Here is a 26345-nt window from a genome sequence, read left to right on the forward strand (position 1 = left end):
TCTGTATGCTCATAACCCTTAATGGATTTCCATTGTTATGGAAATTAGGCTTGTCGCCTCCATAACAGAGCTCGACCCTAGGTTCCCGCAGAAAAGTTCAGAGTCAAATCAAAACAAATCAGATAATTTTAATCACGCGCGTGCCATAATTACAGCTCGAGGTGGGTGCCTCCGAAGAGGGACCCCAACATAAACAAATCCTGGGTAATTGTAGTCTTTTCGACTTACATTTCCCACCCCTCATGCAATAGTTAGACCAATGGTAATTTTTTGGTCTGGGGTCTCCTGCTCCTCATTGGGTCTCATTGTCATTCTGAGGCAAGCTGTTTTTCTCCTTATTTTTGTTTTTTTGCAGTCTCTGATGACGGTTGTACTTCTATTTTTGTTGGGTCTGGCGGTTGTATCCCAAGGTCTTATTTTTCCCAATTGTTTTGGCGTCTTTCCTCTCGGAGTCGGTGACACAGGTGCGCAGACTGCATGTGGCTTCCTTATTTTCCCAGCCTGAACGAGCTCTGAGGCACTATTTTTTTATTAGAGTAAGTAAAGATTCGTTACCTTTCCCATGCTCAGCCTAAGGCTTCAGCAAATCTAGCCACTCATGCTAAGCAAGTTTTATATAAGTTGTGCTAAGCAGCCATTTCTAGACAGTTTCAATTCACTATTCTTTAACATCCGTTCTATTAGTGTTCCTCTGAATGCATGTAAAACTTTATCATCCACAGTATCTTCTGGAATTAAATTCCACAGCCTACCTAAAAGCTGTATGCGTCTCCTTCTTTTCTCCCTGCCCCACTTTTTTTGAATCTACTGCTTACATGTTTCATTTGATAGCTTTTTGTTTTGTACTGAAGAGACAGTGATTGATTATTGTTTTCATGGTTCTTATTTTACAGATGTCTATCATATCCCATTCTCCACCTCCAAACCACCAGTCATCCTCTTCTTGAGAATGAAGCATCCTAGCTTACCTGGTCATTTTCTCTCTGGAATCTCCAGTGGAGTATACCATATGCAGAAGCAATGTATAACTAAAGCACTTCATTCATAGCTGAGTTCCTTCAAGAGACTAAGATGGTGATAATAGGTCTCTGAAAACGAAATGTATAAATTTAGCTCATCTGCAGAGGAACACTAAACCGAGTTCTTGGGTATAAAACTATCACTTTCTTCTGGGTGAAGAACTAGTGTGTTCATTAGTGTCTCTTTGAAACTTCTTTGAGATATGAATTATATAATACATTTTTAGAAGATGTTAATCTGTTACTTTGAGAAAGAATCTGTTTCCTTATATGAAAATTACTGAAAGTAAGTGGATTTAGTGTATTTACAGAGAATGTTAATGTACTGTGAGCAATGAGAGAAACAATATTCTGAAAGAAACAGTAAAATCTGAGATGTTCAGTACAATGAATCAAAAGAACAAGAGCTCTCACAGGATGTAAAAATTAATCTGAATTCTTGTGCAGTGGATGATGTTCTGAAAATGCATATTTTTCCTTCAGATACTTTGAATAACTTTATTCCATTTTTATCCATTAATCCACCTCACTGAAAATGGAATGCCACTTCTTCGTTAATCAAGTTGCTCCACTGAACAAAGCTTAGTTTCTCAGCTTATAACTTCTGAATTTTCTTCATCTGTGACTAGAAAAAGATGTTTGCTATTAGTTCTTATTACATACAATGGATGTACTCTGTAATACACAGAGACCTAATTTTCTGAAGGCTTTTGGTCAGAGATGTTAGTTACTCTAACTGTGTCTTCTTTGAAGGTTGGAGAACTATGAATGATGTGCATTTACAGAGCTATGGAAAAAGAACCAGAGTAAGTATTTTTGATGTTATGTGAGAAAAGTTGTTTGTTTTTGTAGCAGTGGGAAAGCTTCTAAGATTAATATATAAAGAAAGTGAGCTATGGGGTACAGAGATAATTGGAAATAAAGAATTTGCTTATTAGACTTTCATTTAACTTGATAGACTAACAAAAATCACTGTTTAAGAAATGCAAAAGGAGACGTTGTGTATCCTTCTAGGTTTAGTTGAGAGCACCCGTGTGTTAAGCACAGTTCAGAGTGGTTCTCGTTAAATCAGAAGCTGGTTTTTGATTTGACAGTAAATTAATATGCTATCATTGGAATAGAACAAGCTGTTCCTTTTCAGTCTTTCTGAGCATTATTTTTCGAGAACAACTTCCATATATTTTATTATGAAAGCCAAAAATTGATTATTTTTCCTTTTATATACCTGCCTGCACACACTACAAGAATCTTGCTCAAGCTTTCTAACGTATATTGTGTGATAAAAATGGCCTGACTCCTGCAAACATCTGTCCACACAGATAACTCTACAGAAACACATGTGCTTACCAAAACATGTATGCTGATGATGATCTTCACAAAGACATTTCTGGTATAAAGAAGTAGAGGAAAAAAAGAGCAGTGCAAGAGACCAGTGTCCCATCACTGTGAAAGACAGGACCTGGTGATCCTAGAGTATCACGGGACCTGTTAATGTAAGAGTCAGAGTTTTGTTAGACATGTAAATTAAAAATGAGGTACTAAACTCCTAATCTTATTAGCAGTACACTTTTATTCAATCAAAATTTAGAGTTGTAGTTCTAATTCGTAATAAAGCCTGGTGATTTTGTTAACAGTTGCTTATTTGGTTGTGAGACAGTATGGAATATGTAGCTTTACATGTTAGGTTTATTTAGTAGTGTATGTGATCATGTCTGCTATGAATGAAGTGATATTTACCAAAGAAGACAGAGTTTGAAATGGAAGAGGGCTTAGACTTAGAAGGTCAGAGGGAAAAGGGATAGCAGCACCAGATATTGAAGCTAGAAGTTGCTGGATTAACACATTTGTCTGAATTTGAGACACCTGGTTTCAACTGTTAGCTTTATTCCTGTTAGTAAACTGAACTGAGTTGAGGGCCCAGCGACAGAGCCACTGACTGTTCTGAGGAGGAGAATGCTCCATAGCTTTAATCAACAACTTGGTTTTGAACTTACAGGTGCCCACATTGATTTTCTTCATCTTCTTACCTTTGTGCCTGGGGCTTCAGTTTCATGTGCTCCAGTTCGGTTGCATGACTGCATGCTAATAATTCATACCACTGGCCAGTGTTCTCCCTTCCTGCCTCATTCACCCCACCTCCGCCTGGATGAACAGAAAAGGTAAGCAGCTGCAAAGCTTCCCAGGCCAAGGGAAGCTCTGCTCCCAAAGCCCTAGGTTTGTGTGTGTGTTTGGATAATTACAAATGCAAAATTGCCTTTTTTTCTTATCATAGGCAGGCACAGGCAGAAATGATCTCTCCTTTCCCCACTCTTTCTCAAATGAAAGAAATAGAGCCAAGCAACGACTCCTTATTTCCCCTGAGCAAGTAACTTTTGAGATGTAAATCAAACATGAAATATTTTCCTAACTTACAAAAAAGTGGATAAAGTAGTGAAACTGTGAAAATACAAATGGAAACTATTTTTAGGTACAAAGATTAGATCATTATCCATAGTGTAAAAGATCTCACTTGTGTGAGAGGGCATGTACTAGAAATGCAGTTAAGTCCTAAAAAAGAAGAGGGGAGGTTTGGGAGCACCTAAGTGCTGTTTTATTGAAATTAATTCTCCATTGAGAATTTCTTCAGGTAGAAAAAATACATTCATATTTTTAGAGGAAAATGAACTTCAGTTTTAACTGATAATAGTAGAAAAATATTTATTTTGTCCTTGCTGCAGGCTTCTCTTTCAGGGCCATCTGAGATTGCCAGACTTCATTCTTTTTTGTCTATGCCTGGTGCTGTTATTATTAAATATATTTAAACTTATGTCAGTGTCATAGGAGCAAAAACTCTTTAGCATTTAAACTAAGTTTGGGTTATTTAATGAACCATAGATACTATGGTACCTTTTCCGGGTTGGGATTGAGAGGCGGCCCATATGCCCAAGTCAAATTCAGTGAGGTCATTTGGAGACAAGATCTTACGTCCCTACGTACAAAGCTCAACCACACGGGAGCCAGGCAAGAGCAAAATTCAGCAGAACAGAAGACTGAGCAAGCCCATGTTGTTTGTGTGAAGAATTTTACTGTTGCCTTCCAAAGAAGGACTTTGGGTTAGCAAAGTCGTACATTGGTTAGTACAATAGGTTAATCATCCTTACCTTTACTGGTAAAGATATGTATGATGTCAACGGAAGATAGGAGGGCTCTCCGAGAGAAGAGCCTCGCTATCCTTGATTGGCGGCTACTGGAGAGTCCAAGGTCGGCGAGGAAGCTGTCATTTGCCTTATGCCACTTCCCGCGAGCACCAATTGGGAAGCCCAGGAAATCCATCTCTCCAGCTTTTGTCAATTCTTTCACTTGTTCTGCAAGATGTTGATACTTTCGAACTTTCTCTGCCGCTGCGTCCACCAGAGGTGACAATCCACTCTCGTAGCGGACCGTAACGTCTACTACTTTCGCCTGGCCTTCTTTAACCACGACCAAATCTGGCTTGAAGAGCTCGTTGTTGTTATCTCTGAGGTTGGGCTCAACATAAATCTCCCAACCCAGTTTCTTAGCCTCTCCAGCCAGCAATCCACACAAGATGTTATGCCTTTTGATCCAGGCATCTTGAACTGCAGGGCAGTATCTGATAATGTGCAAACAAGTCTCCCATTCTGCAGGACAGTGCCTGCATCCCTTTGGTACCCCTTCTCCCAGCCTGCATTGCAAATACTCCCTGGTGGGATAGACATTGGCATGCAGCTGTATCGCTGTTAATAGCTTCCTGTGGGGAATGCCCCGATAGTGTATGAGCCAATCGTTGCTATTGTTGTCATTCTCAAAGTTCTTGATCCCGCGGCCTTGCGCTTTCAGATTGGCCCAGTTTTCTAACTCTCTTTTCCTCCACTTGCTAGGAATAGGATAGATGACCTGGGGAGATGGTACTTCGCATTCAGACGTCATCTCGCTCCCATCCAGTACAGTCGGAATTCTCATGGGGAGTTCTTCCCCTATTGATGGTATTTTATCAGCCTTTCCTCTGGCGGCGATCCACACCTTCTCGAACTCCCTCTGGATCCCCCCTTCCAGAACAATTGTTCTTGTGATGGTATTGGAGAAGTGGGCAATACGATGCAACCAACGAGCCTGAACATTTGGAATTTGGCTTGCCGTCCTTTGTGCTGGAGAACAGGATGGCGTCACGTACTGGGAGATAAGTGAAGCCAGCCCTTCACTGCTGATCTTATTGAAAGGTCCAAGGAATGGAGGTATGAGGCGTTCGCTCCGGCGTGATCGGCCGCATACAGCAACCGTGGGACTGCATACACCTTCAAGATTTCAACCTTCTGAAGTGGTTTCAATGGGGCTTCCCCGATGTCCTTCACCCATGTGCCCAGCTTTTCCTGCAGCTCTGGTTGGGAGGGACCAATCCAAGGGTCAGCTCCCAGGCCCAAATATTTCTCAGAGCTGTCAGGCTCAATTAGATGTAATTGAGCTCCATCAATCGTCCACAGGTCGCAGTTGTTAATTGTATGTGAGTCTTTCATGGGCCTTATAAAGAACCGTGGCATTTCGCTGCATGCACCTTCAGCCCGGTTTGATGGCAAAATTCTTCCACCACTTGAATATTCTTTTGCATACCGTCCCACGAGTCGCTCAGCAGCGCAAGATCATCTGCGAATGCCAGTGTTGACACAGAGCTGTTCTTGTGTCTAAAGCCTTCTTTACCATCTTCTAATCGACACAATAACAGGTCCAATGATAGGTTAAAGAGAAGCGGGGACATCGGGTTGCCTTGCTTCATGCCAGCGAGGATCTTAACCTTTTCCGAGTGGGTTCCTCCAGCCGTGTCGCACTGTTGTTATACATTTCGGCAATGATGTTGATAATACGTCCATCGACATCTTTTTACCTGAGGACCTGGAAGATGTGTTGATGGTGGACTGAATCAAAGGCTTTCGCCAGGTCCACAAAGACGACCCCAAGTGATTTATGTTCTTTCTTCGCGTATTTGATCAACATCTGGAGGTGCTTGAGATTTTCCGCACAGTCCGGGGCTGCAATAAACCCTCTTTGGCGGCTGTTAATTGGACATGCTCTTCGTAGCCGTGCTGTTAGGATCTGGGAAAACAGTCGCAAAATAATCGACCTGATGGTAACGGGTCGCCAGTTGTTGATATCTTCTATCTTCCCAGGATCTGCGAATTTGGGTAGCAGGATCGTTCTGCACTCCTTGATGTCATCAGGGATGTTCCCGGCCAAAAGCCACAGATTGAACAAATCGGCTAGTTGACTACCCTGAGGGTCCTTTTTTAAGATGTCCCTCAGACTTAAGCCATCAGGCCTGGAGGCCAAGTTCTTATTCGCCTTGGCCATGTTCTTCCGGACTTCCGCTGGGGAAATCATCTTCTTAAAAGCAGAATTGTCTGCTACCCCTGCGCTGTGGAAAGCACCCAGACTGAGAAAGGGTCTTCCCACTTCTTTCTGAATGAGTTGTAAAGTTCATCCATTGGAAGGGGGCACTTAAGTGCTTTGATGTTATGCAAGATGTTACCAGCCAGCTTCTTACGATCCATCTCGGAGAGCCGCTGGTATCGGTACTGGCCCCGTTTCACCACCCTTGTCTTCATGCACTTCTTCTCCACCTTTTTGGGCGTGGGTCCAGTCTGATGCTTTCTCAGTTGTTTCAATTTAGCTACTGTGGCATGTCCTGCCAGCTGTGCCAACCACTCTTCTGTTGATCCCTTGATGACATTTCGGGTGTCTTTAGCACCCTCCAGGACCTCCTCAAAAGTGATCTTCAGACTGGGGGAAAGGGTTCCCACTCGTATTCTCTCTGCAATAATCTTCCTATATTCTGTCTTTATCAACTCAGTCCTTTTCTTCTCAACCTGTTTGTCCCCTTCACGCCAATGTTCAGCTTTCCTTGGCGATGCTGATGTCTTGGCACCTGCTGCAAGCTGGCATCTCTTTTCACTAATCTGCTTCGCCGTTTTTGTAGGCAAATGCTCACCAATCAGCTTGTTCACAAAGCGCTCGTTCTTGTATTTCTTCTCTATCAATAGCGCCGTCTCCTCTTCAGTCCAACAGCTCTTATGCATGCCTCGGATTCCTTTTACCTTCGGACAAGATGACTCAATCCTTTCCTTGTTCCTACGCAGTGGATGCACAAGCCTTTTGTGCTGAGAGAGACCACTCTTGGTCTTAAACTCTCGGTTACATTCTTCACACAGGAAGCTGCTGGGGCCCTCCGGCCCCCTGGCATCTTGGGAACTGGCAGGCTATACTGTGATGTTTCTCATTTGTTCTCCCAGATCGGGAGCATTGAAACAGGATTTGTTGCCGACCGTGCGCTCTTCGAAGATGGTCAGTTAGCATCGCCATTCTTGCCATCTTCACACCACAGCATGGACGTGCTGGATGTTCATCGGGGACCTTCACGATTGGTGTACTCACACCAGTTGCTTCCCCCCCGGTGTCAAGAATGGGACTCGCCACAGCCAGAACAGGGATTGCGGGCCCAGAGGGAGATGTCGGCACACTATCTACCACGTCCTCCTCCGGCACTTCTTCAGTAGCGGTCACGGGAGGTGATCCAATAGGTGCCAGCACCTCATAAACCTCCGGCAGATCTTTTACGCAATCATAGGGTGGTTCAGGATAAATCCCTCCCCAACTGACATAATCCGAATTATAAAATGTCAAATTTGGTAAATGGTAGGCCAACTCGTTAGTTGTTATTACTGCTGGGATAACCCTCGCGGCCGTGCAGGGAAAATCCCTGGTCTGAGTGGCCACCGAGACAAAATTGACAACCCATGATTTTATTGGGTTGTTCATGGTGTCTATGGGGGTTCAGAATACAACCAGAAGAACCAGCCCCCAAGTTCAACTGGTGTGCCTTTAGTTAGCCCTTAAGCCAAGGGTTTTGGACGCACGAATGTATAATTCGCGGTCAGATCAATTTAGTTTCACCTCGAATACTACCGAGTGGTCGGTGAAGCCAGTCAGTAGGGTAGGAAGTAACTATAATTCCGCAATCACACTGGGGCAGAGGCTAACTTGGTTACCCAGAGATGGGCATCCAGCAGGACCACGAGGAGGTGTAGCCTCTGCAGCTAAGCCCAGCTAGTAACTATGGCCCCATCTTAAGAGAGTCATAGTTACTCCCGACTTCATTCTTTTTTGTCTATGCCTGCTGCTATTATTATTAAATATATTTAAACTTATGTCAGTTTCATAGTAGCAAACACACTTTAGCATTTAGTTTAAACTAAGTTTGGGTTAAGAAATGAGTTGCCAACATACTCTCATTTGAAGCATCTGATCAGAAATGTCTTTCCTGCAAAGCCAAATGAAAGTTACCTTTTTTCCCTGATGTATTTGAGTCCATATTTTTAAGTGTTCCAGTAATATGAAGGGAGAGTTGGACTTGGCTCCTCTCAGAGGAACAGCAGTCAGCAAAAGCCTCTTAGTCCTCTTAGCCTGAGGAATGTGTCTCTAACAGATTGCCAGGAAAGATTAACTGCTGCAGGTAGCACAGCTGCTGGTTCAAACAATTTTGATCTTTTTATATCTTGTGCTCATTCTGTTTCCACATGGAATTGGTCCGCTTGTTATGGAGGGCCGCAGGTAGCACAGCTGCTGGTTCAGAAGAGTCTGGTTCACTTATATCTTCTGTGCATTGTTTCTATATAGAACTGGCCCAGTTGTTTTGGAGAGCCCCAAGGAAACCATTTTACAAAATATTTGCTAACCTTTTCAAGGAGTGAAATATGTTCTCTCTTTTTTCATCTTTGCAGTGGAAAAGCTTTTTCTTCAAAACTGGTAGTTACTGTAGTTTCTTTGCATAGACTTTTCCTAAGAGAGTGTAAAAAAAAAAAAAAGAAAGATACCATTTAAAAAGATGGATTAGAAAAACTATAAATATAAAAATCCCCATGCTTAACTGTTTCTCAGTATGCACAGAGACTCTCTGCATACCACTTCAGGTTTTCAGTAGTCCGTAAGGGTGGGATGCATTCCTTCTGACTTTCACCATTTAGAAGGTGGGTGACCAGTCTAAGCTGTCCTCCAGTCTCACTCTATAACTAGTCAACAGAAGTAGACAGCTACATGTTTACCCATCCTAAAAAGATTGAGTGGGATTAATTTCCCATGTGGTGTGCCTTTTTTTAATGTGGGTTTTTATTTTTTTAGGAGTGCATGAATTGGGGATGCAGAAAAAAACTGATGTTTCTCCATATGAGCTTACAGGATTTATTATCTCAGAGAAAGTTGTGTTAACTTGCTTATACTGCAAAGATAATAGGCATGTACACTGCTGGATGCCCTGGCCAATTCATATATATGCTTTTTTGGGAACCTCTGGACCACCTTCTGCTGCACAGTAAAGATATGGCTTAGGTACTTTTGTCATTCTTGAAGGTGCAGTTTAGGTTTCCTATTAGAAATTACAAAAATACAAACACAAATACTGAAGAGCTACTCCAGGTTCCAAATGCTATGTCAACATGATGGACTAAGGATAGCATTTTGGTTACTGCACTTGTGTTCCCTAGAAAGACAAAGCCAGAATGATAAATAATGATTTAAGCAGGACTGCTGCTTTCTCCTTTGAAGGAGTGCAGCAATTCTGAGAGGTTAAGAAGTAGAGAGATTAGTCAAGATCATGGCTGTGATGGTGTGTTCCTTCCCCTCCCCCCTCTCCAACTGTATGTGCTCTTCCCTGCACCCCACCCTGCAACCTGACCTCTCTGTAAAAAGCACATATCCAGGGGCTAGTTAAACATATGCCCACCTGAATACGGCTGGTATGCAAATATGACTACAAGTCAACCATCTTACCCCATGAACAGAAGGCAGCCCAGAGCCCACTGAGCTCTCTGGAGGAGTTTGGAAAGCAAGGGGGTCCATTCTGAACCTCATGACTCAACGGGAGGATCTCCTTGACACTTTCATCTGACCCTGTCCTCCATGCAGTAAATAACTGAGTGTACCTTGCCATCAAATCTTGTTAAATCACTGTCTTATTTACCGCTGAACTTTGTTAAATCGCTGCCTTATCTGAATAAAACATACTGCTGCTTCTCTCATATGAGTGAAGTACATCACTCATCCGTGACAATGGCCTCATATCTTCTGACCAGCAAAACTACCTGGATTGTAAAGAATCCTTTGTGCTCTTTTTCACTTTGTCTGAAATGTCAAAGGCATTCTGAAATCTACATGTACAGTTCTGAAATGAAGATTGCATCTTTTGAATTTGGATCATTTTACACAGTATATCTATATCGATGGACTGTGTGCAGCAGATGTTGCATTTGTAGTACATGAAAAGCTTTGACTAAAGGTGTTTGATTTAGGCACAAAAAATGGAGGAGGTCAAAAACATCAATCAGTGTACTCTCAGTTGCATGATTTTAGCGTATTCATACTTTTGATGAAAAGTGATCTGTGGACTCTAAAAGAGGTTAGTTTAGCGTGGGTGCTCAGCAACATAATTCTGCTAAAAATCCCTTTTGAATTTTGGGTTGAAGTGTGCCAGAAGACCCTTAAAAGAACGTCCTATCTACGTTCTTTATTAGTGATGTTACAGAGAGCACCTGACGATCTAACTGCAGTTCATCAGGCAAAACTTGAGAGAGAGCAGTAAAGCTATATGAACTTGTGATAGTGGGTGCTCAGAAAAAGTGCAAGAAGGGTGTTCTTGTTAAAACAGTTGTTTCGGTGTATAACAAAACTGTGTTTTGTTCCTTTTTGTTACAAAAACCATTGCAGACTGAGGTGTCTTCTAGGAGAGCTGTTGCATTGAGCAGTAAGAGAATGAAGCATTTCATTACTCAGTTAAATTTAACAATAAAATTGTGTTTATATATATATATATATCTATTTTTTTTTAGTAGGCTAGACTGAGGAAAGCTGGTCTGTAGGATTGAAGATGATCCAGAAGGGAAAATCTTGTCTTACCACTATGTAGCTGTTCAAACTGCGGGTGAGTTTCTTGTGAGACCTTTTCATTTACTGAGCAGCAGGTTTGTTGTCCGAAAAGCGGATTCGTTGCCCGGTGTGCAATAAGCCAATAATTACACACTCAGGAGAGACTTTTATTTATTTATTTCAGAGTTGCGCAAGCCTGGGTGCTCGGTGGTTTCCCACAAATCAAGCACACCCCCCCAACTTTTCAAGTAGCATTTATACACATAAATTGCCAGATTTACGACTTTCCCTTTTACACTGATTGGTTAGTGATTTCTTCATTCCCTGGATCCCACCCCTGCTTCTCAAGGTCCTGGTCAATTAACACTGCCCCAGCTGGGTCAGTAGGTGTTATCTCCCAAGGCCCTGAGGAAGAAGACATAATCCAGACCCCTTAATCAGCACTGTTTCAACAGTGAGAGGAAGCTTCGCTTCCCAAGGTCCTGGCGCCCAAACAGGCCTTATTTCTCAGCCTTGGCATCCTCCCTTTCGGAGAGTGGGGCACAGGAATGCAGACTGCTTGTAACTCCCTTATCTTTCCAGCCTGCACCAGCTCTGAGACCCTTTCTTACCGAACTAGGAGCGCGGCCTAAGGCTTCAGCAAATTTAGCTACTCATGCTAAGCAAGTGTGCGGCTACTCATGCTAAGCAAATTCTATCTAAGATAGAAGTTATCCAAATCTACCTGCTTCAAACATTCTTTCTGAGCTTCTCAGGGTTGTCTTGTAACAGGTTAAGTAGTTTCACTGAAACCATTCCCATAGCTAAGTTAAAGTTGCTAAGAATAAATACAGGAGAATTGGGTTTAAAATAAATTTCAAAAATCAGTCTCTTTTCAAGTAAAAACCAGAAAGTGGATGGAAGGTACGCTAGCAATATCTTCTGGGCTGAAGGAAACTTTTCTCTCTTCAGAATAGTCTGTGTGTCTTTTCCAGTCTGCAGTAGCTGTATAGACCATAGTTGCTATTTTTTTCTCAGATATCTCATCCTAATATTTTTCAGTCACTTTTCTTCAAAACTTGAAGTAGTGAAATGTCAGCAAAATATTTATATACAGAGACAGAGCAATAGTGAGGACGAAAGAGAAACTATAGCGAACATCTGCTACAGACCCCAAGGACTGAAGAGACCAAAAACAGAGCAAAAAATACTGGGCTAAGAATTAAAGATCTCAGGACAACAAGATAATTTGCTCATGGGGGATTACAATAAACTGGACATCTGTTGGGTAGCAAATACAGAAAAGTACAAACCATCGAAGAGATTCTGTAATTAGCTAAAAGGCATTTTCATGATCTGGAAAGCAGAGGATCCATCCATGAGACAAGCCATTCTCTATTATCTTCCCATCTGGGATGATTTGAAGCTGTGAATGTATTTGGTAATTTGCTGCTAAAGGACCACTTCTGTTTCTCAAAGAATGAGTGTAATTCACTAAAGAGCTAAGGAAATAGAATGAATTAGCAGTTCATTACTTTAAAGGCAGATTTACAGATCCCTGCAGCTTCTGTGGACTAACATAAGGTCAGTTTCTGCATCTTAGCTGAAAGTTTAGGTACTGTCATGAGCACAAACCTGTTTCCATAGTCCTTTTCTCTTCATCCAAGCATTCTTAGAATATGTCCTACACTTATCTGTGTCTGGACTTTGTGCTATTCCTCATTGGTGCTCTTTCTCCTAGCAGCTTGTATTTCAGTTTCCTTGCCCATTGGGTCCCTCCTTTTCTCCTAATCCTCATCTTGCCTTAACAGATCTTGTTTCTAATACTCATATTTTCACTTAGCTGACTCAAGTAGTATCTTTTGTTTTTCACTGATCTCTATCTCCTGTGCATCATCACAATGGATATTTCCTCTGCCTCATTAAGAGAAGAGGAGAATTAGGTGTCATGGTCTCAGTTCTTGGGCTTTTCTTCAACCCAGGACGCTTCAGTAGTTCTTAAATCAGATTCTTACTATTTTCAGCTTAGGGCTGGAGCATGCTCTGTTGCTTTGTGAAGAAAGCGGAAGCAGAGTTTAGTAAATGCTATGATCTGTGAGAAGGCTGGGTGTGCTAAGTGAGTTTGCAGGTGCTCCAGTTGATAAAATCATAAAATCAGTAAGATGCCTGCTGAGTATGTGCTGCCTTCAGCAGTTTTAAGTTCTTCTAAATTGGCCACATTTTGGTCAAGCTTCGTGGGGGTGAAAGAAGAAAGATCTGTGATAAAGGCTACTGTACTGAATGTCACCTTTCTGCTCCAGTGTTTGGGGACATGGCAGTTGTACAAAAGTTTGCCAACTTTTTTGCATGGAGCATACAATGCATTTTTCCTTGACTCAGATCTTGAAGGTAGCTCAGCTACTTTCACTGAAGTTTTCCTCATAACACAAAGCCCTAGGTGACACCAGCCATGAAAGAATCCAACACGTACTCCAAGTTTAGCAACATTTGAAGCAGCTTAAGAGTTCAGAATAGGTTTGGCTACTAGCTTCCTTCCAGTTAGCATTGATGAGGTTTATTCTTTACACAGACTTTCCTGCGGATTGAAAAAAAAAAAAAGCTTTCATTCTATTTGTGAAGGTATTATATGAGGTTTTACATCCAGATGAAATAAACAAGTTTTACTTGGAAGTATGGGGATGCATACATATCTACATATTTTACAAGAGTTTTACAAGTATATAAAGTGTATGAAGCACATCTTTAGTGACTGCAGCAATAGTGTAGAAATATCTAAACTAGATTTCAACTGTTTTAGCTGAAGCACCTGCAGCAGTCTAAGTCCAAGCTTATTTACCCATAGAATACATTACTACAACTGACCACTAGAGAATCTTCCAGTGAAAATGACACTAGTGTAAAGTTTTCATTCAAAATGTTTAAACGAATAGCATGTTTGTAGGGTAACACAGTGGAAAGCATAATAAAATATAGTAAAAACTTGAATTTAAACTCTTTTAGCGGGAGACAGAATATATATATATTTTTACGCATGGATCTCGAGAGGTTCTGATGATTCAGAAATGTGATGTTCAGAGCTTTGGAGGTCAGATCCTGCCAGGCTTATTTACAGTGAATGGTATATTGTTTACTGAGTGGTTTCTACAAAATCATTATGATTGCTGTCCATATGAGAAAATAAGCAGGTAGAATAAGGCTGACAGAATCTGGCCTTGCCAATTGCTAATATCAGACACAAGCCAAAATCAGTGGTATCTATTCATTTAAGTAGTATTACTTTAACCAAGACTGTTGAGGGCATTAACCTTTCTTAAGACCTTTGAGAAAGAAGCAAATTTAAAATTGCACAGTAATTTGAAGATCACATTATGAACCACATAAAAGAGTTCAATTTCAACAACTACCTGTCATCTACTGGGATAAAAGGAACGAAATGGGAATAGGCCACTGAAGAGGTTGCTGAAGTTCCAGAAAGCCTTCATGTAATTGAAAGAATTTGGCCATGATAGACAAATAAATTGTATGGATATTTTTGGTAAGAAGCTTGGCAGACTCTTCTATGGAATTAATTCTCCTCTGATGGAAAAAATGGCAGAGCTCTGGGGTATATGTCAGAAATCTTATTTCTGAGATTCATCTGTCTCTTATCACAAAGAAGGAGCAATGTACAATATATCTGCTGTCTATTGTTGGAGATTCTTAGCTCTCTGCTCTCTGCTGTATGAAGAATGATGACATTACTCATTTAATCCATTTCTTCCAAAAAATAAATTGGGCTTTTTAATGGTTAGGGGGTTTTAGAATATATTTCTAATGATAATATTTCAGATTCTGGGACCTACCAGTCACCCGCGTTCCCTGAGCAGTCATTAAAACTGTTTGGTAAATTCATTTTTGGGATTATAGTGACTCTTCTGTACCATCTGTGGGAAAAGGTGGTGTATGTTAACATACAAATATGAAAAAAATGGCCATGACCCTGTGTAGCTGTATTTTTATCAAATGAAAGCTGACCTTAGTGTAATTTCAGAATTAAAAGCTTCACTTTTGGTTAGGTCATTCTGCATGAGTGGGGGAAACTGGCACTTCCTCTTCCCACTCCTTTTTTAGGGAATAAATACTCAATTGCATGCATCCATAATTGTTCCCTATTAGGATTTCATTCTACAAAGTATGTATTGACATCCTTAATCTTGACTTGATGCTAAAACCCATATTGAATTCAGTTAGGTTAACTTATATCTGGGCAACTACACTGAAGCTGATAGAGATAGACCTGTTTTAAACTCAATTTCAGTGAAAACCTTTGGTGAGACTTACATGTTTCAGTGTTATTTAACAAGTGTCAAGAGTGGAGGACTCTAAATTGTGATGGGATGAATATTAGTCTAATTTAGTTCGACTTAATTGGACTGTCACTAGTTATATTCTAGCATGAATAAAAGCGAGGTCAGCATCAGAAAGTTTATTTAATAGGGTTAAACTATACCAACAGGAAAGAAGAATGTTCCATAGAGGCTGCTTCCAAAGCTTCCATTAACTTTGGGGAGGGAGAATACAAAAAATTGTGTTTGATATCTTTGTTAAAGATACATTTAAGCTCAACTGGAAGTTACAACTTTGAGGGTGGAATTAGCGGGAAAATTTCTATGTTGAAGTGTATGCAGGCAGTCAGGATAGATAAAAACACTTCTTTCTAGGCATTTAAAAATATCTAAATAGATCGTAAAATACTAAGTACGTTTCAGCATGCAAGTTACAGTAACCAGAGTTTTGAGAAAGAAGATGTCTTTGGATGGGTGTGATGCAGACATATAGTGTATACATAGCAATTATTTGAATTATTTTTCTGATTATTATGTACCTACAGTATAACTGTATGATAGACTGTAACAGGTGCTATATGAATTTGCTAAAAGCACTGCATTTCTGTGTTTTCTATGTGTTTCTCTCTTGTATTTCAGAAAAGTAGAAGAGCATCTTATAGTTTGATATGCTTAGTGGTTTATGCTAAATGGACTGCTTTCCTTGTTTAAATGTGGGTGTAACTAGCTGTCCGTGTCCATTAATTATGTTAGTACTGCACTAGGGAATCATAACCAAGTCAGAAACTTGCGCCGTTCACATGCCAGACTAGGATTTGGTATCTGTGCATTCTGTACTGCCAGATAGCAAATGGTTTTTCAGCACAAGGATGCTTAGAGTAGCTGCCAGATTTGCTGAGCAAAGGTATTATGTGCCAATGTCTGTGATAGGGATGAAGATGCTTTAACATCAAACTAAATTCTTGAAGGCTGGTAGAAAATACTAACGGTAAAAATCATCATATTAAAACATCATGGTTATATGGACATGACACTTTAAAATATGACTTCTAGATCTATAGAAGTCTTACAACAGCTCAAGGTTTCTAAACGCCAGATACTGCCTAATTATTAACACTGAGCTGCTTGGGTAAGCATATTCAAAAAAGTGTGACTATTAAGTATTGAGAAAGATTGGTAGAATCTGTCCTGAAGTCATTAAAAGAGAAAATTGGTTTGTTCCTAGTAGCCAGTTATCAGGAAGCGCGTTGTGCAGCCTGATACATACAAATTTGTATTCCTAGACAGCAGCTGGCATACGTGTATATGCAAGAGAGCAAATGGCGAAAGTATAAGTAACTGAACACTTTCCTTTACCTCACAATTCAGCTCATGGGAGGAGATTGTTTCTAGCTGGCAGTGCTATCAGCCCATGCCCAATAGAAAGGCATATAGTATATAGCGTTTAGAGCCTTTGTTTCTTCTCCACACGTCATCAGCTGATAAAATGGGCCTAGTACAAAGGCTGACACACAGTGTGGTTTTTGGAGTCGCCCACAGAGGATTACTCCCGAACGCTTATCTCACTATGTTTTGAATTTATTCTGTAGCTTAAAAGCCCCAGTCTAGTTTAAGAAGCTTGTGGGCACTACAGTGCCCTGTGATTTTGAAATTGATCCAGCAGTGGTTCTTGATGCATGTGGTTATTTAGAAAATACCTAGAAGACACTGTCATTGTATGTTTTAGAGTAAATCACAGTTGATAAATGACTGTATCTTATTTTCTATCAGATGTCAATAATGGAGATACCTGACTAATAATGCAGAGTAGTAATATAATAGAGTATATAATACATAGAGTGGTAAATCATGCCTGCATCAACAAACTCCAGCATGGAGTATAGATTCTGGGATGCATGTGGCTGTGAAATGCTGCAGTTCCATACACTACATAGTTGTATATGCAGCAGTTCAAAAAAAATTTCCTACCTGTTGCTGGCATGGATATTTACAAAGGAAATTTTCCTTAGGAAGTATGGAGCAGCAATCTAAATCTTACAGTGGTTTTTCTTTGGGGGAGCTGCTCTTTCTTCAGTACTCCATTCTGGCACACTGATAAAACTACAGCTAGGTTCACAGTGCTGACATGTCTTTCTAATTGCCTTGTCTGTAATTTTCAGAATTTGTTGTTGGTACATTTCTTCTAATTTGAGATCTTGATACCTATCTCTGCAATGCCATATTCATGACTTTTAAATTTGCGTATTTTCATTCTCTGACAAGTAAAGGAGTTAGTTGTCACAGGAATTAAGTTTACTACTGCCTTCTTTTACAAAAACTTTTTTTTCCCTATATTGAGATAAAAACCTATTAAAAATAAATGAGTGAGATCTCTGATATAGCAAAAATGTGTTAACTAAGCCCATTCAAGGGGCAGATGGTTAAAGATGACTCAGACTGTTAACCAACTCTATTGAGTACCTATCTACATGATTTGCAGTCAGCTATCCAAAACCGTAACAGATCTTTCTGAAAGCCCAACATTATTAGCTTGATATAACTCCTTTATTTTTCACAAATACATCTCCCACAGAATAAGCGGGGGGGGAGTGATGGCAGAGAAACTTCTAAAATGTCCATGAATAACCACCCTGCATAAAAGCCAGTGTGATGTCTGTCTCTGGGTTTAATCAAAAAATGAGCATTGTATGTGGCCAGAAACTTTTACTAATGGTTCAAGGTTCATAAAAAACAGCTGTGCTTTCTTGGTATACAGCGTACATATATCTAGATGTACTTGGGCAAATTTTCAACAAGGCACACTTTCAAAACGATAAGGATTTTTGTTCCTCCTATTACAGGGGATTTCTGTTCCTTCTATTACAGGGAAGGTCTGTTTTTTCAGTCCCACTATGAAGAACACAGGTTTAAAAGGATAAGGTTATTGTCATGTTTTCCTTTCTATCCTAATGGCTTTACTCTTGAATTCTAACAAATGGCAGTAGTGGTGGGGAAAATACCTAATTTAGATAAGGCATGATTAAATATATGACCCTCTCTTTTGTGTGATTTGAAAATCCGTATGCTGTTTGTTGAAAGACATTAGAAAGTCTATATCAAAAAAAGGAAATTTATCTTAGGCTAGATTCAATCTCATTAGGTCTAAAACCATTTCTGTTCTAATGTGCTGGTATAAACGCATGAACCTATCAAGACTGACTCAGCCATTGTCTTGTAATGGGATTACCTTATGAGAAAAACAGTAATGTGTTTGAAAATGTAAGTAATTTTTGATTTCGTTTTAGTGATTTTAACTGTAAGATATATCGTGAGCATAAATGGTTCCAAATCTTGCTCTTTGCAGCTCCTGTCTTTGTCTTTCAGCTAAATGTAAGTTTTCAGATAAGTCTAAATGAAAATTGAATCCATTTGAACTTGTTCTCAAGCACTTTGATTTATAAACTTTTGAATCTCCAGGAACCTATTTGATTTAAATTCAAAGTTGCAAACACATTTCAGTATAATTTTGAAAAGACTTTTCATTACCTAATAGTGATTTCAATTAGGAAAAATAAATGGAAGCCTTTTTAAAAGATAATTGATATCATTGTGAGATTCCATATCCTTCTTGGCTATATATTTTGTCAGTGAACTGTGTGGTTTAGAAAGTTTGATATCTCATCAAATCTTGCTTTAAGATACTGGAAAATCAAGCCCCTTCAAATGATCTAGCTACTGCTTTGAAAACTCATTTACTTGTATTGAGAACACTGAAAATTAAAACTGCAGTTCCAGCCTTTCTGACTTGCTGCTCGTATTGTATTTGTTCATTTCTTTTTGTGAAATTGCTTCTTCCTCTGCAACAAAATATTTCATACAATAAATGGACCATATAATCTTCCACACAACTCATGATTAAATGATGCTAACATAAAAAGAGAATAATATATAAAAATCATGCTGGGTAGTCATGGTAAAACATAGTGAAATAATACCACAAAATGAGAGGCAAATAAGCCAGTTGTTTCAAAGTTCAGTTGTATTTTGTTTTAATACTTAAGGCCAATTTCAGCAAATTTACTGGTGAAAATGAGTTCCTTTGAGGTTTAATAAGCGTTCATCAGGATTGTTTCTTTTTTTTTTTTTCAGATGTTTCATTTACATGTTCAATGATTCCTAAACCACTTTCCCACTGTAGATTACACGGGGTATTTTTCACTGTATTTTCAGTAAATGTTTGTTTTGAAAAGTGTTTTTTGAAAAACTATCATCTCTTCCTGGGACATATTCCCCTCATGCTGTTTCATTAGGAATACTGTGAAAAGAGAAATAGATTACTTTCTAAGTTATTCTTTTCTGCCAAAATACCTATGCCATATTATGCTGCTGTATTCATGAGGTTCTGAATGCTATTAAATGAAACTTTACCTATTTTTATCCTTGCTAGAGCTTTTTAGATCTTGGTCTCAAAGCAATGGAAAACATTCTTCCTGTTTGGCTTTTTGTTCGACTATCATCCTAATTATTTAGGATCCAAAGCTTATTTTTGTCCTCAGATAAGGGATATACTAGATTTTATATGCATTTTTTTTCAAATCAGGCCTGTATGTTATTGCTAAAAGGATGTGTCATCACACATTTGATTTTCCTAATTTTCATAATTTTATTACTGCTTTCTTACTGCAGTCCCATTCCAACTGCAGTTTCACTGCTATTTAGATCACGTTACTTTCAATGTGTCATACTTAAGGTCTTTAGCATTTCTTTATTGACTTACCTTACTTTCAAAGAAGATGTGAAAGTTGGTCATTTCAGAAATAAACAATGTTCTAATGCAACTGACATGGTTTCCAGAGCAAAGTCTCAACCTTACCCATCTCACAGAATACACATGACTATGTCAAAGTATCTTTGAATACCTCTATGAGTGGATTGGATGCCAGACACTTAATTACTTAATTGTGGATTAAATCCCTCCATGGTTACATTTCTGTGGAATTATATTAATTAACACTTTTATCATCTGTTCTAGTATTTCAGGCATTGTTTCTGCTAACAATGGCTTGTTTACATTACTTTTTGCCTTTTTTTCCTAATGTAGTAAAAAGTTGTACCTTCATTTACTTACGTTTATTTTCCATAACCTGAATAGGCTTATGTGGTTTTCGGTGCTTTCTTACTTGGTTAAGTCCAGTTTGGGGGAGGGCCCAGTTTTCCTATTGTTTTGAGACCATTATGTTTTGCTTACCTGTAATTACACTCTTTTCCTTGAACTGTGTTTCCTCAAAGTAACTACTGCCTTGTATTTCATGTCACTGGTGGTGTGTAAAAACACGTATTGATGTTTATAGAAATAGCTCCTTGTATTTAGAAGAAATTTTGGAATTTAGGCTAAATTTCAGAGGTCTCCTTCCAACTTCTCCCACCTCCCTTTACTCTATTTCAGAATTTCACTGTGATAGTGAAACACTGAAACAGAGATGGATATGGACAGGTTTAGGGGTTCTTTTGTGAAAGTCTTACAGTTCTGTGCTGTTAGGCTTTTCTGAGAGTAGTACAACAGTGCAATTGAAGAAATGTAGGAAGTGCTTCATTTTCCACTCTTTTAACTGTAAGCTTTCTACAGAATTGGCATAATTGTCTTTTAAAATGTATATTTTTAGTGCCGTTTAATTCAGTTTAAAAAAGACATTTCTTCTTACAGGAAATACCAGTTTTCAATGAAAGCCACATCAAAAGAATACTCAGTGGGAGAAGTATCTTGTGGTGAAAATCCTGCTGGGTCTACATTTACCACAAATGGACTGTACTCTGAAGATTTTTAGTGAATGTTTTTGTCACCCAGTAGGTTTCCTTTTCAAGTCGAGAGAAGTTAAGATCAGAGAATCTGTACTTAGATCCTGAAACCTAGGCAAGAGAAAAATTTCAGCAGAAGAATCACAAAACAAGATAAGTTGTACAATGGGAAAGCAAATAGGAATTCCTCTTCTAGGCAGTTCAGGGTGCCAGGTGCTGCTGGAGAAGGTAGCTATTGGAGGCTTTTACTTTTAACAAATCATAGCAGCTTCACATGACCTCTGTCAGCTAGTCCTGAGTGAGCAAAAGGTTCTTTCATCTTTTGTTGTTAGGTGAGTCCCTGGGAGTGTCATCCATTTTGGGGATTAGGGGCATTCAACTGATTGTAGAGAAAGAGCTGTATAACTGCAGGGTTGCAGCACAGCTAACAGGTAGAAGTCTGTGCAGCAGGGTGTACACAAAGGAGCTGAAAACTGTGCTGAAGGCAATGTACAAGTGCTCAGAAGTGGTGGTGACAGGCCGGAGGACATGGTCCCCAGCACCAACTGGCGTTCCTCTGGAGGTGGTGTGCGCTGGTGGTGGACTTGTGTCATTAAGTAAAGGAGCTGTGGGAGAAGGTCATCAGACTGCAGCATTACAAAAAGGATGTTCACAGGACTGGCAGGTTGTTCACAGAGACCCTGCAGAGGCAAAAGCCTAAACTCCTAACTGTACAGAAAAAGGAGGAACAGCCAGGGCCTGTGCTTGTTCTGGTGGCATATCTCTGGAGATTCTCAGGTTGAGGAAGGCTGGGGACTTGTGACTTCTTGCAGCATGAGAAAGCCGCCTTCTCCACTTGCAGATCTGCCACTGCAGAATGGGTTCTGGTAGCTGAGAAGGGAGAGAAAGCTGTCTGGGGAGACATCACAGCCAGCTGAGTCTGAACCACATACCAGCACCAAGAAGTGGCAAGTGATAGCAGTGAGAGACTCCCTTCTGCAGAGGATGGAGGCCCCATCTGCTGACCTGACCTGCTCTCTAGGGGGTTTGCTGCTTGCCAGGCACTCACATCTAAGATGTTGCAGGGAGACTGCCAAGACTCGTCCAGTCTTTGGACTGTTACCTTCTGCTGCTCATCCATGTGGTACTGTCAGTGAAAATGACTGTATCAAGAGTAATTACATGGCTCTGGGGGGTGAGAGGAAAGAGCATGGGACCCATTTGGTGTCTCCTTAACTGTTCATGAATGGGAAAGGTTTGGGTAGGAGCAAATGGAGCCTGCAGGTTAATGCAACTGGTGTTGTCATCAGGGATTTGGTTTTCATGACAACAGGATCTTTGAGGATCAAAGCCTGCTGAGGAGAGACGGGATCCAACTGTCAGACTGGGGCAAGAATATCTTTGCCAGCAGGCTGGCTGACCTGTTGTGGAGAGCTATAAACTAGGAATGTAAAGGGAGGAAGATTACAACCCACAGTTAAATGAGAAAGCGGTAGGCAGGGATGGACAGCAAATGGTGCAGGGTGGTGGGAACGAGAGAAATGTCAAGAATGATAGAGTGAAAGTGTGTGTGGATACATGCATTCAGCCTGGGAAACAGGAGGAGTTAGAGTTGTGCTTGTGGTCACAGAACTGCAACATCTGGAATAATAGTACAGGCTGGGGCCTGGCTGGTTCGGGAGCAGCTCTGCTGAAGAGGCCCCAGGAGTGTAGGTGAAGGGCAAGCTGGGCATGAGCCAGCAGTGTGCCCTGGCAGCAAGGAAGGCTGAAAGCCTCCTGGGCTGTGCTAACAGGAGCATGGCCAGGAGGTCGAGGGGAGGGATTATCCCCCTCTCTTCAGCATTTGTGTGACCACATACAGAATTGTCTGGATCATATCCAGAATATGTCTGAACATGAGGAAAAACTTATTTTGAGGGTGACTGAGCACTGGAACAGGTTGCCCAGAGAGGTTGCGGAGTCTCCATCCGTGGAGATATTCAAAAGCAATCTGGACACAGTCCTAAGCAACGTGCTCTAGGAGACCCTGCTTGATCAGGGAGGTTGGACTAGATGATCTTCAGAGGGCCCTTCCAACCTCAATCATTCTGTGATTCTGTCATTCTGTGAATCCTGCATCTAGCTTTGCTCCCCTGTCACTAACAGAAGAAAGGTTTTGATAAACTGAGGCCAGTTAAGGATCCCCAGGCTGGTTAGGGACTGGGGCACTTATCCTGTGAGGAGAGGAGGGAGCTGGCCTTGTTCTGCCTGGAGAAGAAACAGCTTTGGGGGAACCTAACAGCAGCCCCCCAGTGGACAACTAGGAGGTTACCAAGAAGACAGAGCCAGGCTGTTCACAGTGTTGGGAGGACAAGGGACAATGGGGGTAAGTTGAAACCAGAGAGGTTCAGACGATATAAGGAGAAACTTTTTCCCATGAGGACAGTCAAACACAGGAAGAGGTTGCCTAGAGAGGTTGTGCAGTCTCCATCCTTGGGAGTTTCCAAGACCTGCCTGGACAAAAGCCCAGAACAGCATAATCTTATCTCATAGCTGGCCCTGTTGTGGGCAGGAGGTTGGACTAGAGACCTTCTGAGGTCCCTTCCAACCTGTATTATCCTGTGAGCCTTAGAAAAAAAAAATGCCATGTATTGTTAGACACTTGGACATCACTAGTTTGGTATTTTTATGGAAAAACAAGTTACTCTATTAAGGAAAGCTTTAATCACAGAATTTGCAGTAGCTGGATGCTGATATCTTAGAATTTGGAAATGAATGTTAATTTTTATGCCAAAAGATTCAGGAACTTAGTATGGACAAAATTCCCTGTGAAGCTTGCTAAAAAAACACAATCGATTTTCAAATAATTTGCTAGCTACTGGTACCCTTGTCTATCATGACTGCGATGTGCACAGAATACCTTTGTTACACCTTCGTTATGCAGAGATTGCCTTTATTGTATATATGCATTTTATATAATGTGTATTTGATAGTTTTGCCTGTTTTTTAGATCTCTAGCAGAGATACAAGCAGGAAGCAAAGCTTTCTATGCTGTTTGGATTTTCAGTTTCAGGCCTAAGGCTATCTGACTGGGCAAGCAACTTCTTACCTTTCTCTCCCCCTCATTGTTCCTGAGTATCTTGGGCACAACAGAAGCAGTGGCTAAGCAGGAGGAACACAGTATGAGCTAAGCCAAAAGAGTTTGCACGGAATGGCTGAAGTATGGGATAGTGGGAGCTTGAGATGTGAGCTGCCTTTTTTTCCACACCAGCCAAACAGTACTGCTCCTGCTACCACCAAATTTAAAAAACTTCGTGTATATCTGATTTTGCCGCTTTGACCATATCGGTTGTTACTGTGAAAAATTCAGTGCTTTAACTTTGTAGTAACTTTTGGATCATGTTTCCAACTCGTTAAGTAAGAAAAAAATCTATTGTAACAAGATGAAACCCCCCGCCCCCGCAAAGACCAACCATAAAGTTTAACTGTGCAGCATCTTTATTAGCTCCTTTTGCTTTTATGAGTGCGTTGTTGGAAATACAAGGTATTTGGTGAGAATCTTCTAATTAGAAAGATTCTAAAAGATCTGATCAATAGCATTGTTTGTTTCAAAGGTAATCTGAAGTTTTAAACAGCGTATGGTGCTGTTATCTTTAGGATGTTTTATCTTAGTTATCTCTCTCTTTGTTCCTATTATTTGTATTTAAATAGGCTGGAGGAAGTAGTTGTCTAAGCTAACAACAAAGGCTGCTCCACTTCATTTGTTTTTCTGAAGGAGTTGCAATAGTATGAGTAAACTAAGCTGTTCCTTTGAGACTAGCTGCACCATAATTCAGCTTTTCGATAAAATAGTAGTTGAATATTAATTAGAACCGTTTCTTTGCTTCATTTTGATTTATTAGGTATCTAGGAGAGCGTCGTTATTTCTATTAACACTTTTTTGTTTGTTTCATATTTTTGCATTAATTTATTGGACTCCGAAGAAAAAAGAAACTGGCAGAATATTTAAAGATGAGTATGCAGCTTTTAATCATTCTTACTCAATTTCAAAATGTTACTTGAACCATCAAAACATGTTTGCAAATGTTACATGATAGTCCAAAAAGCAATATAACAAAACTAATTTTAAAAATCACTTAAACTGTTTGTTAACAGCAAAGCATCATTTAACTAAAAATGACTGAATTGCGTGCACCTCAATGAATGATTCCAACTCTTTTTAGAAGATTATATATGTCTTCTTTGAGCAAGAGAAGCCAAAGGAATTGGTGAATGAGCAGTAGTAATGAGAAACAAACAGTAATAGAGCAGTGTGTCCCATTCACTGTATACTGTTTTTTGCTCATTCTCCAGAGATACAAACTTTTTTAAATCAATGTGAATCTTTCCAGTATTGTTATGTTGGTACAAATAATAAGAATGTACTGATGAAATCTGTTGAAGATGCAAAACTGGCATTTTAACAGTACAGAGGAATGTAAGAATGTCATATGGAAAGAAGTAAAAGAAAATAGTACTAGTGTGAAGAATGAAGAAATGCATTTAGAAATAATCATACAAATGTCTGCTTTGAATTGGGTGCTTATCAATTGGAAAGAACAGAAGAAAATGTTTGGATCACCAGGTGACTAAGAGACACCATTATAGTTCATCACTGAGGAAGGTAATGGAATTTTAAGACATTATTTGTGAAAGATGTTTTCAGTTAATATCTGCAAAAATTGCTAGTAAGATTTAATGTGCTTTTTTTTTAATAGGTGATGTGATAAATCTACTAAGGAACTGCAGTCTCTCACAAGCCTGGGTTCAAAGACTCTTAAGACTATTAGACTTGAGTTTATGATTTTTATAAAACACTTCGAATAGGGATTTGAAGTTCAGCTGCTGCTGTGGAGTATCTGTATTACTGTGGAGTATCTGAGACACAACTAAAAATCGTACGTACCTATATTTAGTAGAGATTACATGGTGATCAAATATTTTGTGAATAAAAAATAAAATCTTAGAATATTCCTTCTTAGGGCAGCTGAGAATCGCACAACTTTCTCTGCAAATGCTTGTGCAATTTAGCAGGTGTTTTGTAGAGAGTAATGCTAGTCTCTGACCTTTGAAATGCACTGAGTATTTTTTCAGTACTGGCTTTTGCATGTGATTTATAACTCCCTAGTGATCACACTGTGTAGTATTTCAGAGTTGGTCACATGCACTTCAGTAGAACTGTTTATTGCTTGAGACATTATCCAATGTAAATTTAGTATCCCAGTTCATTTCTCAGTTTGTATTGCCATCCTCTGCTTTTAAGCTGTTTATGGCAGAGTGAATTCTGATGTTTAGCTTAGTCCTCAAACAGGTCAACAGATGATTTATGTTTTCTTTTTGTTTCATT

The 26345-nt window shown here is 39.9% G+C and overlaps 1 long non-coding RNA gene across 1 annotated transcript; it reads left to right on the forward strand.

Moving 5' to 3' along the window:
* The first annotated feature begins 363 nt into the window (after positions 1-363).
* LOC135328285 (uncharacterized) lies at positions 364-10096 on the forward strand. Its single transcript, XR_010389099.1, has 5 exons — positions 364-536; positions 894-1148; positions 1773-1825; positions 3016-3178; positions 4898-10096. It is a non-coding gene; the product is annotated as an uncharacterized LOC135328285 (long non-coding RNA).
* The last annotated feature ends 16249 nt before the right edge of the window (positions 10097-26345 follow it).

Source organism: Dromaius novaehollandiae, chromosome 4 (genome assembly GCF_036370855.1).
Source record: "Dromaius novaehollandiae isolate bDroNov1 chromosome 4, bDroNov1.hap1, whole genome shotgun sequence".
NCBI classification, from domain to species: Eukaryota; Metazoa; Chordata; class Aves; order Casuariiformes; family Dromaiidae; genus Dromaius; species Dromaius novaehollandiae.